We start from the raw sequence: 13,814 nt of genomic DNA on the forward strand, positions 1-13,814 counted from the left end.
TGGAGATGTGCCCCACCCGACTGTAGGTGATAACTCTGGATAATTCACATGAAGTTGTGGCCCCACCCATTCAGCATGGGCCTTGATTAGCTTACTAGAGCACTATATAAGCTCAGGCAGAAGGAACAAGCTTGCTACAGCCAAGAGGGACACTTTGAAGAATGCAGAGAAGCTGAAAGAGTAGCTGCAGATGAGAGATAGTTTGAAGATGGCCGCTGAATGCAGACTCTTGCTACAGAGAAGAGAAGAGAGGAAAAACGCCCCAAGAGCAACTGAGAGTGACATTTTGATGAGAAGCTGGGGCCTAGAGAGGAATGTCCTGAGAAAAAGCCATTTTGAAATCAGAACTTGGAGCAGACGCCAGCCACGTGCCTTCCCAGCTAACAGAGGTTTCCTGGACACCATTGGCCATCCTCCAGTGAAGGTACCCAATTGTTGATGCATTACCTTGGACACTTTATGGCCTTAAGACTGTAACTGTGTAACCAAACAACCCCCCTTTTATAAAAGCCAATCCATTTCTGGTGTTTTGCATTCTGGCAGCATTAGTAAACTAGAACAGTAACCAAAAAAGAGCAGGGATAGCTACACTAATATAGGACAAAATAGACTTTAAGCAAAAGCTGTTATATGAGACAAAGAATGACACTATACATTAATAAAAGGGGCAATCCACCAAAAGAGATAACAATCATAAATATTGATGCACCTAACCATGATGCCCCAAAATATATGTGGGAAACTGGCAAAACTGAAGGGAGAAAGAGACACCTCTACAATAATAGTTGGAGATTTCAATACACCACTCTCATCAATAGACAGAAACATCTAGAGAGATGATCATAAGGAAACAGACAATTTGCATAATATGATAAATTAACTAGACCTAACAGACATATACAAAATACTGCACACCAAAACGGCAGTATATACATTCTTCTTAAGTACACATGAATCATTCTTCAGGATAGACCACATGTTGGGTCACAAAACAAGTCTCAATAAATTTAAAAAGATCAAAATTGTATGAAACATCTTCTCTGACAATAATGGAATGAATCTGGAAAGCAATAACAGGCAGAGAATTAGAAAATCCACAAATATATGGAAGTTAAATACTTAACTGCGCACCTGGATGAACTAGAAAAAGAACAGCAAACTAAACCCAAAGAAAACAGAAGAAAGGAACAAAGAAAGATTAGAGCATAAATAAATGAAATAGAGAATAAAAAAAGAGAGCACAATAAACATAACCAAAAGTTGGTTCTTTGAAAAGATCAGTAAAATCGTCAAATCTTTAGCTAGATTGATTAAGAAAAAAAGAAAGAACATGCAAATAAATAAAATCAGAAACGAGAGGGGGGACATTATGACTGAACCCATAGAAATAAAAAGGATCATAAGATGATACTATGAACAACTATATGCCAACAAATTAGACAACCTAGATGAAATGGACAAATTCCCAGAAACACGTGAACAACCTACACTGACTCTAGAAGAAAGAGAAGACCTCAACAGACCAATTACAAGTAAAGAGATTGAATCAGTCATCAAAAACCTCCCAACAAAGAGAAACCCAGGACCAGATGGCTTCACAGGTGAATTCTACCAAACATTCCAAGAAGAATTAAAATCAATCTTGCTGAAAGTCTTCCAAATAAATTGAGCAAGAAGGAACACTACCTAACTCATTCTATAAGGTCAACATCACCCTAATACCAAAGCCAGATAAAGATATTACAAGTAAAAGAAAATTAGATCAATTTCTCTAGTGAATATAGATGCAAAAATCCCCAACAAAATACTTGCAAATTGAATCCATTAAAAGAATTATACACCATGATCAAGCAGATTTTATCCCAGATATGCGGGGGGGGGGGGGGGTTAAACATAAGGAAATCAATTAATGTAACACACCACATTAAAAAATGAAGGAAAGGAACCACATGATCATCTCCATTGACGCAGAAAAGGCATTTGACAAAATCCAGCATCTCTTTCTTCATAAAAAACACTTAGAAAAATAGGAATAGAGGGAAACTTCCTCAACATGATAAAGGGCATATATATATGAAAAAACCACAGCTAACATCATACTCAAAGGTGAAAAACTAAAAGCTTTCCTTCTAAGATCTTGAACAAGACAAGGCTGCCCACTGTCACCACTGTTAAACACTGCTGGACATTCTAGCTAGAGCAGTTAGGCAAGAAAAATAAATAAAAGGCATCCAAATTGTTAAGAAAGAAGTAAAACTTTCACTACTAGCAGATGACATGGTCCTATATACATAAAGTCCCAAAAAATCAACAACAAAGCTACTAGAGCTAATAAATGAATTCAGCAAAGTGTAGGGGTACAAGATTAACAAGAAAAAATCAGTAGTGTTTCTATATACTAGTAATGAGCTATCTGAGGAGGAAATCAAGAAAAAATTCCATTTACAATAGCAAGTAAAAGAACCAAATATGTGGGAATAAATTTAACCAAGGATGTAAAGGACTTATACATGGAAAACTACAAAACTTTGCTAAAAAAAAATCAAAGAAGATCTAAATAAATGGAAGGACATTCCATACTCATGGATTGGAAGGCAAAATATTGTTAAGATGTCAATTCTACCCAAATGTTTTACAGATTCAACACAATCCCAGTCAAAATTCCAACAACCCACTTTGCAGGAATGGAAAAGCCAACTATAACATTTATTTGGAAGAGTAAGGGACCTTGAATACCCAAAACCACTGAAAAAGGAGAATTAAGTTTCATGACTCCCACTTCCTGACTTTAAAGCTTATTACAAAGTTACAGTGGTCAAAACAGCATGGTACTGGCATAAGGATAGGTATACAGAACAACGGATTCAAATCAAGATTTCAGAAATAGACCCTTACATCTACGGCCAGTTGATTTTTGGCCAGGTTGCCAAGTTCACTCAATTGGGAAAGTTCAGTCTCTTCAACAAATGGTACTGCAAAAGCAGGATATCCACATGCAAAAGAATGAAGGAGCACTCCTATTTCACACCATATAGAAAAATTAACCCAAAATGGGTGAAAGACCTAAATATAAGAACCAGGACTATTAAACTCCTAGAAGAAAATTAGGAAAACATCTTCAGGATCTTGTGATAGACAACAGTTTCTTAAACTTTATATCCAAAGCACAAGCAACAAAAGAAAAAATAAATGAGACCTTACCAAAATTAAAATCTTTTGTACATCAAAGGAATTAATCACAAGAGTGTAAAGACAACCTATTCAATGGGAACAAATATTTGGAAACCACATATCTGATAAGGGTTTAATATCCAGAATATCTAAAGAAATCTTGCAACTCAACAATAAAAAGACAAACCACCCAACTAAAAAAAATGGGCAAAAGACTTGACTAGATATTTCTCCCAAGAAGATACACAAATGGCTAAAAAAGCAAATGAAAAGATACACAATATCATTAGCTATTAGGGAAATGCAAATCAAAACCACAATGAGATACCATTTCACACCCACTAGAATGACTACTATTAAAAAATAAAACAGCAAATTTCAAGTGTTGAAGAGGATGTGGAGAAATAGGAACAGTCATTCATTGTTGGTGGGAATGTAAAATGGTTCAGCCACTGTGGAAGACCGTTTGGTGGTTCCTCAGAAAGCTAAGTATAGAACTACCATATGACCCAGCAATCCCTCTATTAGGTATATACCCAAAAGAAAGCAGGGACTCGAACAGATATTTGCACACTAATGTTCACAGCGGTATTATTCACAATTGCCAAAAGATGGAAGCAACCCAAGTGTCCATCAACTGATGAATGGATAAATAAATGTGGTATATACATACAAGGGAGTATTATTTAGCATTAAAAAGGAACAAAATTCTGGTTAATGCAACAACATGGATGAACCTTGAAGACAGTATGTTGAGTGAAATAAGCCAGACACAAAAGGACAAATATTGTATGATCTCACTGATATGAAATAATTAGAATAAGCAAAGTCATAGAGTTAGAATCTATAAAATGGTTACCAGGGGCTGGGGTTAGGGATGGGGAGTTAATGCTTAATTTGTACAAAATTTCTATTAAGGTTGATTGTAAAGTTTTGGAAATAGATGATGGTGATGGTAGCACAACATTGTGAGTGTAATTAACAGCACTGAATTATATACGTGAATGTGGTTAAAAGGGGACATTTTAGGTCATATATATGTTACTAGAACAAAAATTATAAGATAAAACATAGAACTGTATAATACAGTGAACCCTATCATAAATGACAGAGTATAGTTAATAGCACAATTATAAAAATGTTCTTTCCTGAATTATAATAAATGTACCACACTAAAGTGTTAATAATAGGGTGTTATATGGGAAAAAATACACCCTAATGTAAACTATGGACTCAAGTTAATACTACAATTATAATATTCTTTCATCACTTTTACAAAGGTTATCACATTAATGAAAAATGTGAATAATTGTGGGGGTGGTATGTGGAACACTGTATTTTTTACATGATTTTTCTGTAAACCTACCTCTAATCAAAAAAAATTTTTTTTTAATTTTTTTAATCCTGAATTTAGTAACAAGAAAGCATCAGGCAAATCAAATTGAGAGACTCATCAAAGTTTCAAGGTAATGAAAAACAAAGTAAAACAGAGGAACAGTCCCAAATTAGATTAGACTAAGGAGACATGACAACTAAATGGATCCTGGGCCAGAAAAAGGCCATTCATAGGCCAAATGGCAAAATTTGAATAAGGTCTGTGCATAGATTATAGATTAATTAATAGTATTGTACTAATATGTTTTTTTTGCTTTTGATAATTGTTCTATGGCTATAAAAGAGGTAACATTTGGAAAAACCATATAAAGGGTATACCAAAAAAAAACCTAGGAATTTGCCAGTTAGGCACAGGGGGCACGGTGGGGGGGGGGCACTCAAAGCAGAGAGAAAGGCATGTGCAAATGTACATGAAATGAAAAGCAACTTGGTATGTTATAGGATGGCATGGCATCATATGATACAGCTGAGACATTGGGTCACATGGCTTAAGGGTCTTAAGTTGTAATAAAATAATCAGATTTTCTATATAGAAGGGTCATTTTGTGAGGGGGGGGCGGGTCAATTGTTGGCGGTCGAGGTGGTAAGTTGTTTGGAGGCAGAAAAGCTTAATAGTACACTATTACAACAGACCAGGTGAGACAAGGTGGGGATCTTAATAAAAGTGGTGACGAAGCAGAGGAGGGAAGGAAAATGAAAGGTTTTAAACAGAGAATCAAGAGAATTTGGAAATTGGTGAAGAAGGAGGAGAAGTCTTAGAGCGCCCACCCTTCTCAACTGGTAGTTATGCGGGTGGTACCATCCACCAGGATAAGAATTCAAAAGGAGAAGCAACACTGTGGGGAGAGATAATAAGTCCACTTTGGGCCAAATTGGATTAATATGCCTGTAGGACAGCCACATGAATTATGTTTAGACAACTGGGTCTGGCACCTCCTTTCTGCTTTTGAAGAGGAGGTGAAATTATACAACTTGAGAAATGTAGACCTTCAGTCAACCAACCTTCTCCTTTAAGATTATCAGGCAGTGGTTTTACAATGTTCCTTTGAAATGAATTTCAGAAGGAGAAAAGATGCCAAATGCACTGAATACAAGAAATTCTGGGAAAATTAGGGCACAGATGCTGGTATCTCCAGATCTTCAGTACTGCTGAGACTTGAATAAATTCTTGTCATTCTAGTATGACAAGGTTCAATTTGAGAGCCAAGAGGTTTGCATGGGTGGAGAAGAGTCAGCCAGGGCAGTCCATGGTCCTAATCTCACAGATTTGTCTGTGACACCAAGAAATTGATTGATTTTTATACATAAAAAAGACTTAATCAAGAAGAATCAGGCTCAAGTTCTTCTAAAGGGAGTGATTTTTATTCCTAGGGACAGAGTGTATAAACTACCCAGGGATTTCAAGATAGGTCAACTAGCCACAGGCACATACAGTACTGGGCCAACGCACAGATACCACTTGGGTTTCAGCAATAAACTTGGCACTAGCAAATATTATTGCAAAACAAGTTTCCAGTTTAATCTATTGTCTTAACCTCAGGAATTCCTTTTACCACTCAATATGTTAAATGTATTTCTTCACCAATGAAGAAATTAAATTTTGAAATGCCTTTCTGAGAGAAATTGCCTAGTAAGAACTCTTTGGGTATGGGGTGGGTTTGGGGGAGTGTTAGGGAGGAGAAGATACTCTGGCAAGTTTTTTTTTGAGGGGGTGGGGGCAGGGGTAGGATCATCAGTAAAATTAAAATAAGAAAAAGATTTCAAATATCAGAGATAAAAATTTAGCATATCTTTCAGCTTCAAATACCATGCTTGTTTTCCACCCACAGCATGTGGAAGTAACAAAGATATAATTTTGCTGATGTGGGTTAGATTTCATTATCTTTTCCAAATGTATTACTCACCTCAGTTCCTTCAGAGATTATTAAAGAGCTGCCTGCCTCTGACAATTCTGACATGTGTGCCTTGGAGAAAGTGGAGCAAACTCCAAATGCTGTATCCTGCTTCTCAGCTTCACATCATTTAACAGAGCTAAGAAATCAAAGGCTGCATGGTTTGGCACAATGAACTAGATTCTCTAATCTACAATTCCAGTCCTGATATCACCCAAGCTTGAGTCCCAACTTTTCAGTGGCTTTGGATATGTCCCCTGTACATCACTCTGTCCCCTCAAACTCCACTTGTTTAAATTGGATTGTCTCCTCTTTCTCTCCCTATTGGCCATCACTGCTTCTCCCTTCTGTCACTGAGCCCATCATTCCTGAATTTTCTTGATCCCCAAAGTACATGTGTGTGTGTCTCACTCATAGCCTACATGATTCACTTCTAAACACCAATTTTCCGCCTCTTGATTGATGTCTGTACCTTCGTAATGTCATGGCCCTCAAGAACATCCAAAATCAAGCATGTTAAATCTGTGGGTGCCACAGTCTGCTGGTCCACAGCTGCCTACATGACATTTTCAAGAGGTTCTCTTATTGGCACCTCAAACTAACCATGGGCATTACTGAATTCATGGCTTCCTCCACCCCCACCCCAAACTGCTCTTCTTTCCAGAGAATGGCACCTTATCCCAGATAATGATACCAACATCCCCTAAACTGCTCAACCCAGGTTCCTTCTGAACCACCTCCTCTCACTGACTCATCTGCCCAACCAGCTGCCAAGCCTGAACAGTTCCACCTTTTTTAATAGTTCTCGAATCTCTTCCTGTCCCTGACCCCTGTCACTGCCTCGGCTCTGGCATTTGGGATTTCCTTTTGGACTAAAAGTCTTATAAATGTTCTTCCCGACTCTAATCATGGCCCTTTGACCATGGCCGGAGAAATCTTTCTAAAATGCAGTTTGTGAGCATGACATTCTGCTCCTTTCCATCTTTCAATAGCTTCCCTCTGCACATAAGAGACTTCCCAAGAGCCTCTGTTATATAGCCAATCAGGAACACTCCAATCCTATCATCTACAACTCAACAACACTTCATTACCCTCACATGCTACTCTTCCTGCCCACAAAGTGGTCTTCTCCTTCTTATTCTTCTAGAATGCCTTGATACAACTGAAAGTCTCCAGACATTGCCAAATGTTCCTCCTCATTCTAGAAAGTAGCAAGTGGGAGTCCCATGTTTAACAATATGATCATATTAAAGAAAATGCTAATCTGAAAGCATGTGTTGCTAAGGGGTGCCTACCCGGAATAGATGGCCTTTGTTTGGCAGAATGCCTGGCTGAAGTTTATAAAATGAAAACATAGGCCACTGTGGGAAAAAATGTTCCTCAAAAAAGTTAAACATAGAATGACCATATGACCTGGCAGTTCCACTTCTAGCTATATATCCAAAAGAACTGAATGAAAACAGGGGTTCAAACAGATATTTGTATACCAATGTTCAAAGCAGCATTATTCACAATAGCCAAAAGATAGAAACAACCTGTATTAGTTAGGATTCTCTAAGGAAACAGAACCGATGGGAGATATATATATATATATATATATATATATATATATATATATATAATGTAAATATTATGAGACTTTTTTTTTAATAAGAATTGTCTCATGTGACTGTGGAGATGGGCAAGCCCAACTTCCATAGGGCAGGCCACAAGCTGGGAACTCTGATGAAGGTATCTGATGAATTTCCCAGGAGAAACTGGTCGGCTGAGGTAGAGATGGAAACTCTTCCTTCTGACTGCTGAAATCATCATTTCTCCTTTTAAGCCCTTCAACTGATTGGGTGAGACTTCTCTCATTGTTGAAGGCAATTTCCTCAGTTGACTGTAGATGTAATCAGCCATAGGTGCAGTCAACTTACTGATGATATAAATTCTTAAAATATCCTCAGAGTAACAATCAGGCCTGTATTTGCTGGACCAAACAACTGTACACTGTCACCTGGCCAAGTTGACACATGAATTTAACTATCACACAACCCAAGTGTCCATCAATAGATGAATGAATAAATAGAATGTGGTATATCTATACAATGGAATATTATTCAGCTGTAAAAAGGAATGTGGTTCTGAGACATGCTACAACATGGATGAACCTTGAAAACATTAGGCTAATTGAATTAAGCCAGACACAAAAGGACAAATGTTGTATGATTCCATTTATATTAAATATCTAGTATAAGGAAATTCACAGACAGAATGTAGATCAGTGGTTACCAGGGGCTGAAGAGAAGTGGGTATAGGGAATTATTGCTTAATGGGTCCAGACTTTCTGTTTTGGGTGATGAAAACATTTTAGTAATGGATAGTGATAATGGTAGCACGGCATTGTAAATGTAATTAATGCCACTGAATTGTACACTTAAAAATGGTTGAAATGGCAAATTTTATGTTATATGCATATATTACCACAATAATTTTTTAAGTGAAAAGGTAGGACTAGAGTTGAATTAAAGATAGGGAAAGTCAAATTGTAAGGCATGCTAGAGTAAGGGGAATGTTGAGTTTCAAGGGAGTAGAGTCAGGAGAGTTCGATAGAGAGGAAGTGAGGACCCTGAGAAAGGAGGGGAGGGGATATGTGAGGAGAGTGTAAAAGGAAAGAGAGCCCAATATCTTGGTGAGATGCCATGGCCTGAGAAGAAAGAAGTCCACTGGAAAATTCCCAGTGATGAGGATGGCTAAGAGATTCTTAAGAACTGGAATGTCTGTGATTCAATTTTACGTGGTTGGTCTTGACTATTCTGCATTGTGCTCCCCTTCCATTAGCCCCACACCTTTAGTCACGATCCATTCCAATAGCACTTTGTGTTGGTGCAGGGCAGTGCTCCAAGTCAGGGTAATGCAGGTGTGGAAAGGGCATACCTGGTGTGGAGAGATGACAGCAGCCACCAGGATCCAGAGGGATGGAGAAAGTGGCCTGTGTGCACTGACCAGAAGGAAGTCACCTGAGGGTTAAAAATGAGATGCTGAATAACCCATCTTTTTCTTCCTGTTTTGGGAAACTACTCCTGTTATACACCCAGTTCCTACATATATATAAATAAACTCAAGGCAGAACTGAGGATTTCCAGGTAGCTGACCCCTAAGTTAAAGTTACAGCCCACACAATAAAGTTATAGAATTACTATGCAGTAAGTAAATATTTTGAATAAATGAATAGATGCAATAATAAATATGTAAAATATAATCTAAAATGGACATATTTATAGAAGGGGGTTGATAGAAATCACATTAGATCATAGATATAAAGCAACTTTACAAAAGCATTGATGATAATTTAAGAAGAAAGCATTCATCTTCATTCTCTGGATTCTTAGCTTATTAAAAAAAAGGTAAATTGCTTCCAACAAGTCAGAAAAATACACTGTTTTGATCTCAAAATAGGGCGAGAGAGCAAGCAAAGTGTGTGGAAGAGAAGAGAGAGATTGATTACTATTGTCCTAGGATTTTCACAATTTCTAATCTAGAAATTGAAGAAACTAAATAAAGTTTACATTGTATATTATATAACAGAATTTATATAATAGGCAGGTAAAATTCATCATGCTTGGGATGTCATCATTCAGGACATATTTTAAAGCCAACAGAAATCATTTCAGACATAAACTATATTTCCAAAGCCTAAAAAATATTCCTTCACAGACAGCCCCAACAACTAGATAGGAGAACACTTGGCACTTATTGGAGAGTCAGTGGAGTTTCAAAGAGGCTGACATCTCTCTAGGATCTCAATGCTAATCAGAATTTGAGAAAGTAGTGCAAATGAATATGCATGTAAAATATTAATACATCCCAATTCTCAAAGCAGAAGCAATGGCCTAAAATGTTGGAGTTCAAGGATTACAGAGAACTTTCTACTTAATTTAAATGCTTTAGTCAGGATAGGTTAGGCTATGCTATAGTAATAAACAACCCCCAAATAATCAGTAATTTAACACAATCAAAGATTATTTCTTACTCATTCAACGTCTTCAGTAGATCTGGGAGAGTGGGCAAGGTTGCTGCTCTCCATGAATTGAAATATTATTCCACACTGCTTAGATTTTATGGGGACTTCATATCAACACATACTCCGACAGTTGCTATGTTCTAAGAACAAAACAGAGAAACACGAGCTGGATTTTAAATGCATCCATCCATAACTCACATTTCAGTCACATGACTATGCCTGACTTCAAGAGGGCATGTGACCCATCAAAACCAAAACCAAAATAAAACAAAACAGGAGGATCGGAAATCTTGGTAAATATTAGTAATGACTACTACAGATACATATTAGATGTCTAGATTTTACAGGCATTCCTATAGAAAAGACAAAATTAAAATACTTCCAGGTATTTTCAAACATTGGAACCTTTTCCCACTTCCTCCCACTTGTTCCTTGTTTCAGTCTGTTGTGAGTGAAAAAAAGGAATAAAAAATAGACTTCAAATACATTATTTATTTTACTCCATCCATCACTAATGAAGGACTAAGCTTTCCTTTATCTATTGTAGAGTTTCTCAACCTCAGAACTATTGACAATTGGGACTGGGTAACTCTGTTGTGGGGGCTATCTTGTGTACTGTAGGATGTTTAGCAGCATTCCTGACCTCTACTCAGTAGATGTCATAGTGACAACCAACAGTGTCTCCAGACATTGCCAAATGTTCCCAGAGAGGTGAAATTATCACTGGTTGAGAACCGTTTTTCTATTACCTTCCTTTGACCACTAGAGGAATGCAGGAAGGGTTCAGATCACCTCCTAACACAAGAAATGTCAAGAATTGAGGTCAGGTAGAAATAGATCAGAGATGAAACACTCTTTTGCAGATCTACCACTTATTTTTCCTGGGACCTCGGGCAAGGTTTTTAACCTCTCCGTACCTTATCTATAAAACGCGAATAATAATGTTTCCTGGCTCACCAGCCTATTGTAGGAATTAAATGAGATACTAGATAACCCACCCTTTTCTTTCTGTTTTGGGAAACTACTCCTGTTATACACCCAGTCTACTTCTGGACTTTCTGTTTTGTTCTGCTTCTCTTTGCATATTCCTATAAGAGTTCCTCACTGTGTTAATTAACCATTATTATTAGTAAGCCGGCTATTATCCATAGGTAACTTGTCTGGGAAACTCAACCATCTGGAAAGGTGCTGAAAGCTGAGAAGGAAAGAAAAAAGCCTACAGAAGTCTTGTACTAAATTTCAGATATTTTTCTCACTGTAAAGCACCCCCAAGGTTATTAAGATGGTTTAGAAAATTATTTTTTCCTCAGCCCCTGCACCATTTTGTGCCTTGCACACAGGTATAAGCACCCAATAAATGGTTCATGAAGGACTAAATGACCAATTTCAGACATAGGTCAAATAAGCTTATCATTACTGGGTTTCCTTATAAAACACCATGGGTTAGAAATACCAAATTAAGTTGGAATGGGAACAGGGGAGGTATTACAACAGAAAGGACCAGTCACAGCAGGAAGAAGTGACAGGTGACAGTCTGACATTAAAAGAGGAAATTAAAGGGCAGACATTAATTAAAAAATAACAACCACATGCTCTAGAGAGTAAGCAGTCATACACACAGCAATAACCCCTTAGCTGCATTACATTGTCAGTGCAGAATAATTGACATTCCTAACAATGACTCTGACATTTTAAAAAATGCTAATTTCGGTTCAGCATGTCCTATTTTTAAAAACTCAGGGTAGTGTATAAGGCATTTGAGAAAGATTTCCATCACAGACTTATAAAATATGTGATTTGCAATGTACCCCAGGATTACCTAATATAACTCCATTTGCTAAGTGAAGAAACTCAGTCCCAGAAAGGTGAAGTGCCCTTGCCCAGGTCAGACACTCAGATAGGGAGAATTGGAACTAAACCTTAATTTCCTAACTCCATGCCAAATGCATCTTCCTCTATTGCATATCTTCACAAATAGAAATCTCTCTATATTTTAAATTTTTGGCAACTCAATAAGGGTACTGTCTTGGTTTGCCAGGCTGCTATGATAAATACCACACAACGGGTTGGCTTAAACAACAGAAATTTATTGTCTCATGGTTTTGGGACTAGCAGAAGTCCAAAATCAAGATGTCAGCAAAGTGGTGATGCTTTCTCCCCAAAGTCTGTAACATTCTGGTGCTGACTGCTGGTGATCCTTGGGGTTCCTTGGCTTATATCCTTGCCTTGCTTCACAGGGCGATGTCCTCTCCTTTCTGGGTTCTGTTGACTTCTAGCTTCCAGCTCCCAGGTCCTCTTCCTGGCACTCTCCTTATAAGGGCTCCAAAGATCCTGATTAAGACCCACCCTCATTCATTTGGGCCACACCTTAACCATAAATAACATCTTCAGGAGATCCTATTTATAGTGGGTTCACACCCACAGGAATGCAGATTAAGAACACGTCTAAATTGGGGTATATAATTGTAGTATAATGAAAAATTTATCTGGTCTTTGTCCCTAGTTCCTGTGGAAGCAACCTCAAAATATTTTGAATTTCCTGTGATAGGCGTGTCTTTTGTTCTTCAAACATGTTCTTTGTTTCTTTTGTGGGCCTAGAAACACACTTTATAGTTACAGGGAGGTTAAGGCCAGCCACACCTGCAGCCTTAAGGTAGAGACTGACCTCATCAAAAAAACCAGCTATTTGATTAGGGGATTGGAGCTTTAAGCCAAGGCATAGCACCCCACCTCTCCAAACTCTGAGAGGGGGGTGGGGGTGGGGCTGCAGATTGAGTTCAATCACATGGGCATTGATTCTATCAATCATGCCTATGTAATGGAGCCCCATATAAACTCAGGGCACTCCAAGCTCCAGTGATCTTCCATAATTGATAAGATACATCTCTGTGCTGGGAGGGTGACACATTCTGACTTCACCTGGTTCGGACATGGAAACTAACACTGGAGACCCTCCCAGACTTCACCCTATGTATCTCTTCTTTGGGCTTCTTCTTAATTGTATCCTTTTACTATAATAAAACTGTAATTATAAGTATAGCACTTTCAGTGAGTTCTGAGTCATTCGAGCAAATTATTGAACCCAAGAAGATTTGGGGAGCCTCCAAATTTGTAGCCAGTTGATCAGAAATGCAGGTGGCCTAGGCCCTCAAACTTGTTACTGGTGTCTGAAGAGGAATCTTGTAGAGGATGGCCCTGAACCTGTGGGGTCTGGCCTAACTCTGAGTAGTTACAGTCAGAATTGAATTGACTGAGTTACTGCAGTATTTGTAGCAGCTGCCTGAAGCTACTGTGGAAGCTGGCAGAAGTTTCAACAAACTTTATGATAATTCAATCTACCAGAGGTACAT

General features: G+C 37.9%; 1 long non-coding RNA gene across 1 annotated transcript in view; it reads right to left on the bottom strand.

The window, feature by feature from the left end:
- LOC119523553 overlaps positions 1–10,593 on the bottom strand; it is a 43,605-nt gene extending 33,012 nt beyond the window's left edge. Inside the window, exons 1-2 of the long non-coding RNA XR_005214642.1 lie at positions 10,474–10,593; positions 9,378–9,460 (exon numbers count right to left, since the gene is read on the bottom strand). This is a non-coding gene — a long non-coding RNA (uncharacterized LOC119523553). The remainder of the gene's footprint in view (positions 1–9,377; positions 9,461–10,473) is intronic.
- Between the last annotated feature and the right edge of the window lie 3,221 nt (positions 10,594–13,814).

Source organism: Choloepus didactylus, chromosome X (assembly GCF_015220235.1).
Source record: "Choloepus didactylus isolate mChoDid1 chromosome X, mChoDid1.pri, whole genome shotgun sequence".
Taxonomy (NCBI): Eukaryota; Metazoa; Chordata; class Mammalia; order Pilosa; family Megalonychidae; genus Choloepus; species Choloepus didactylus.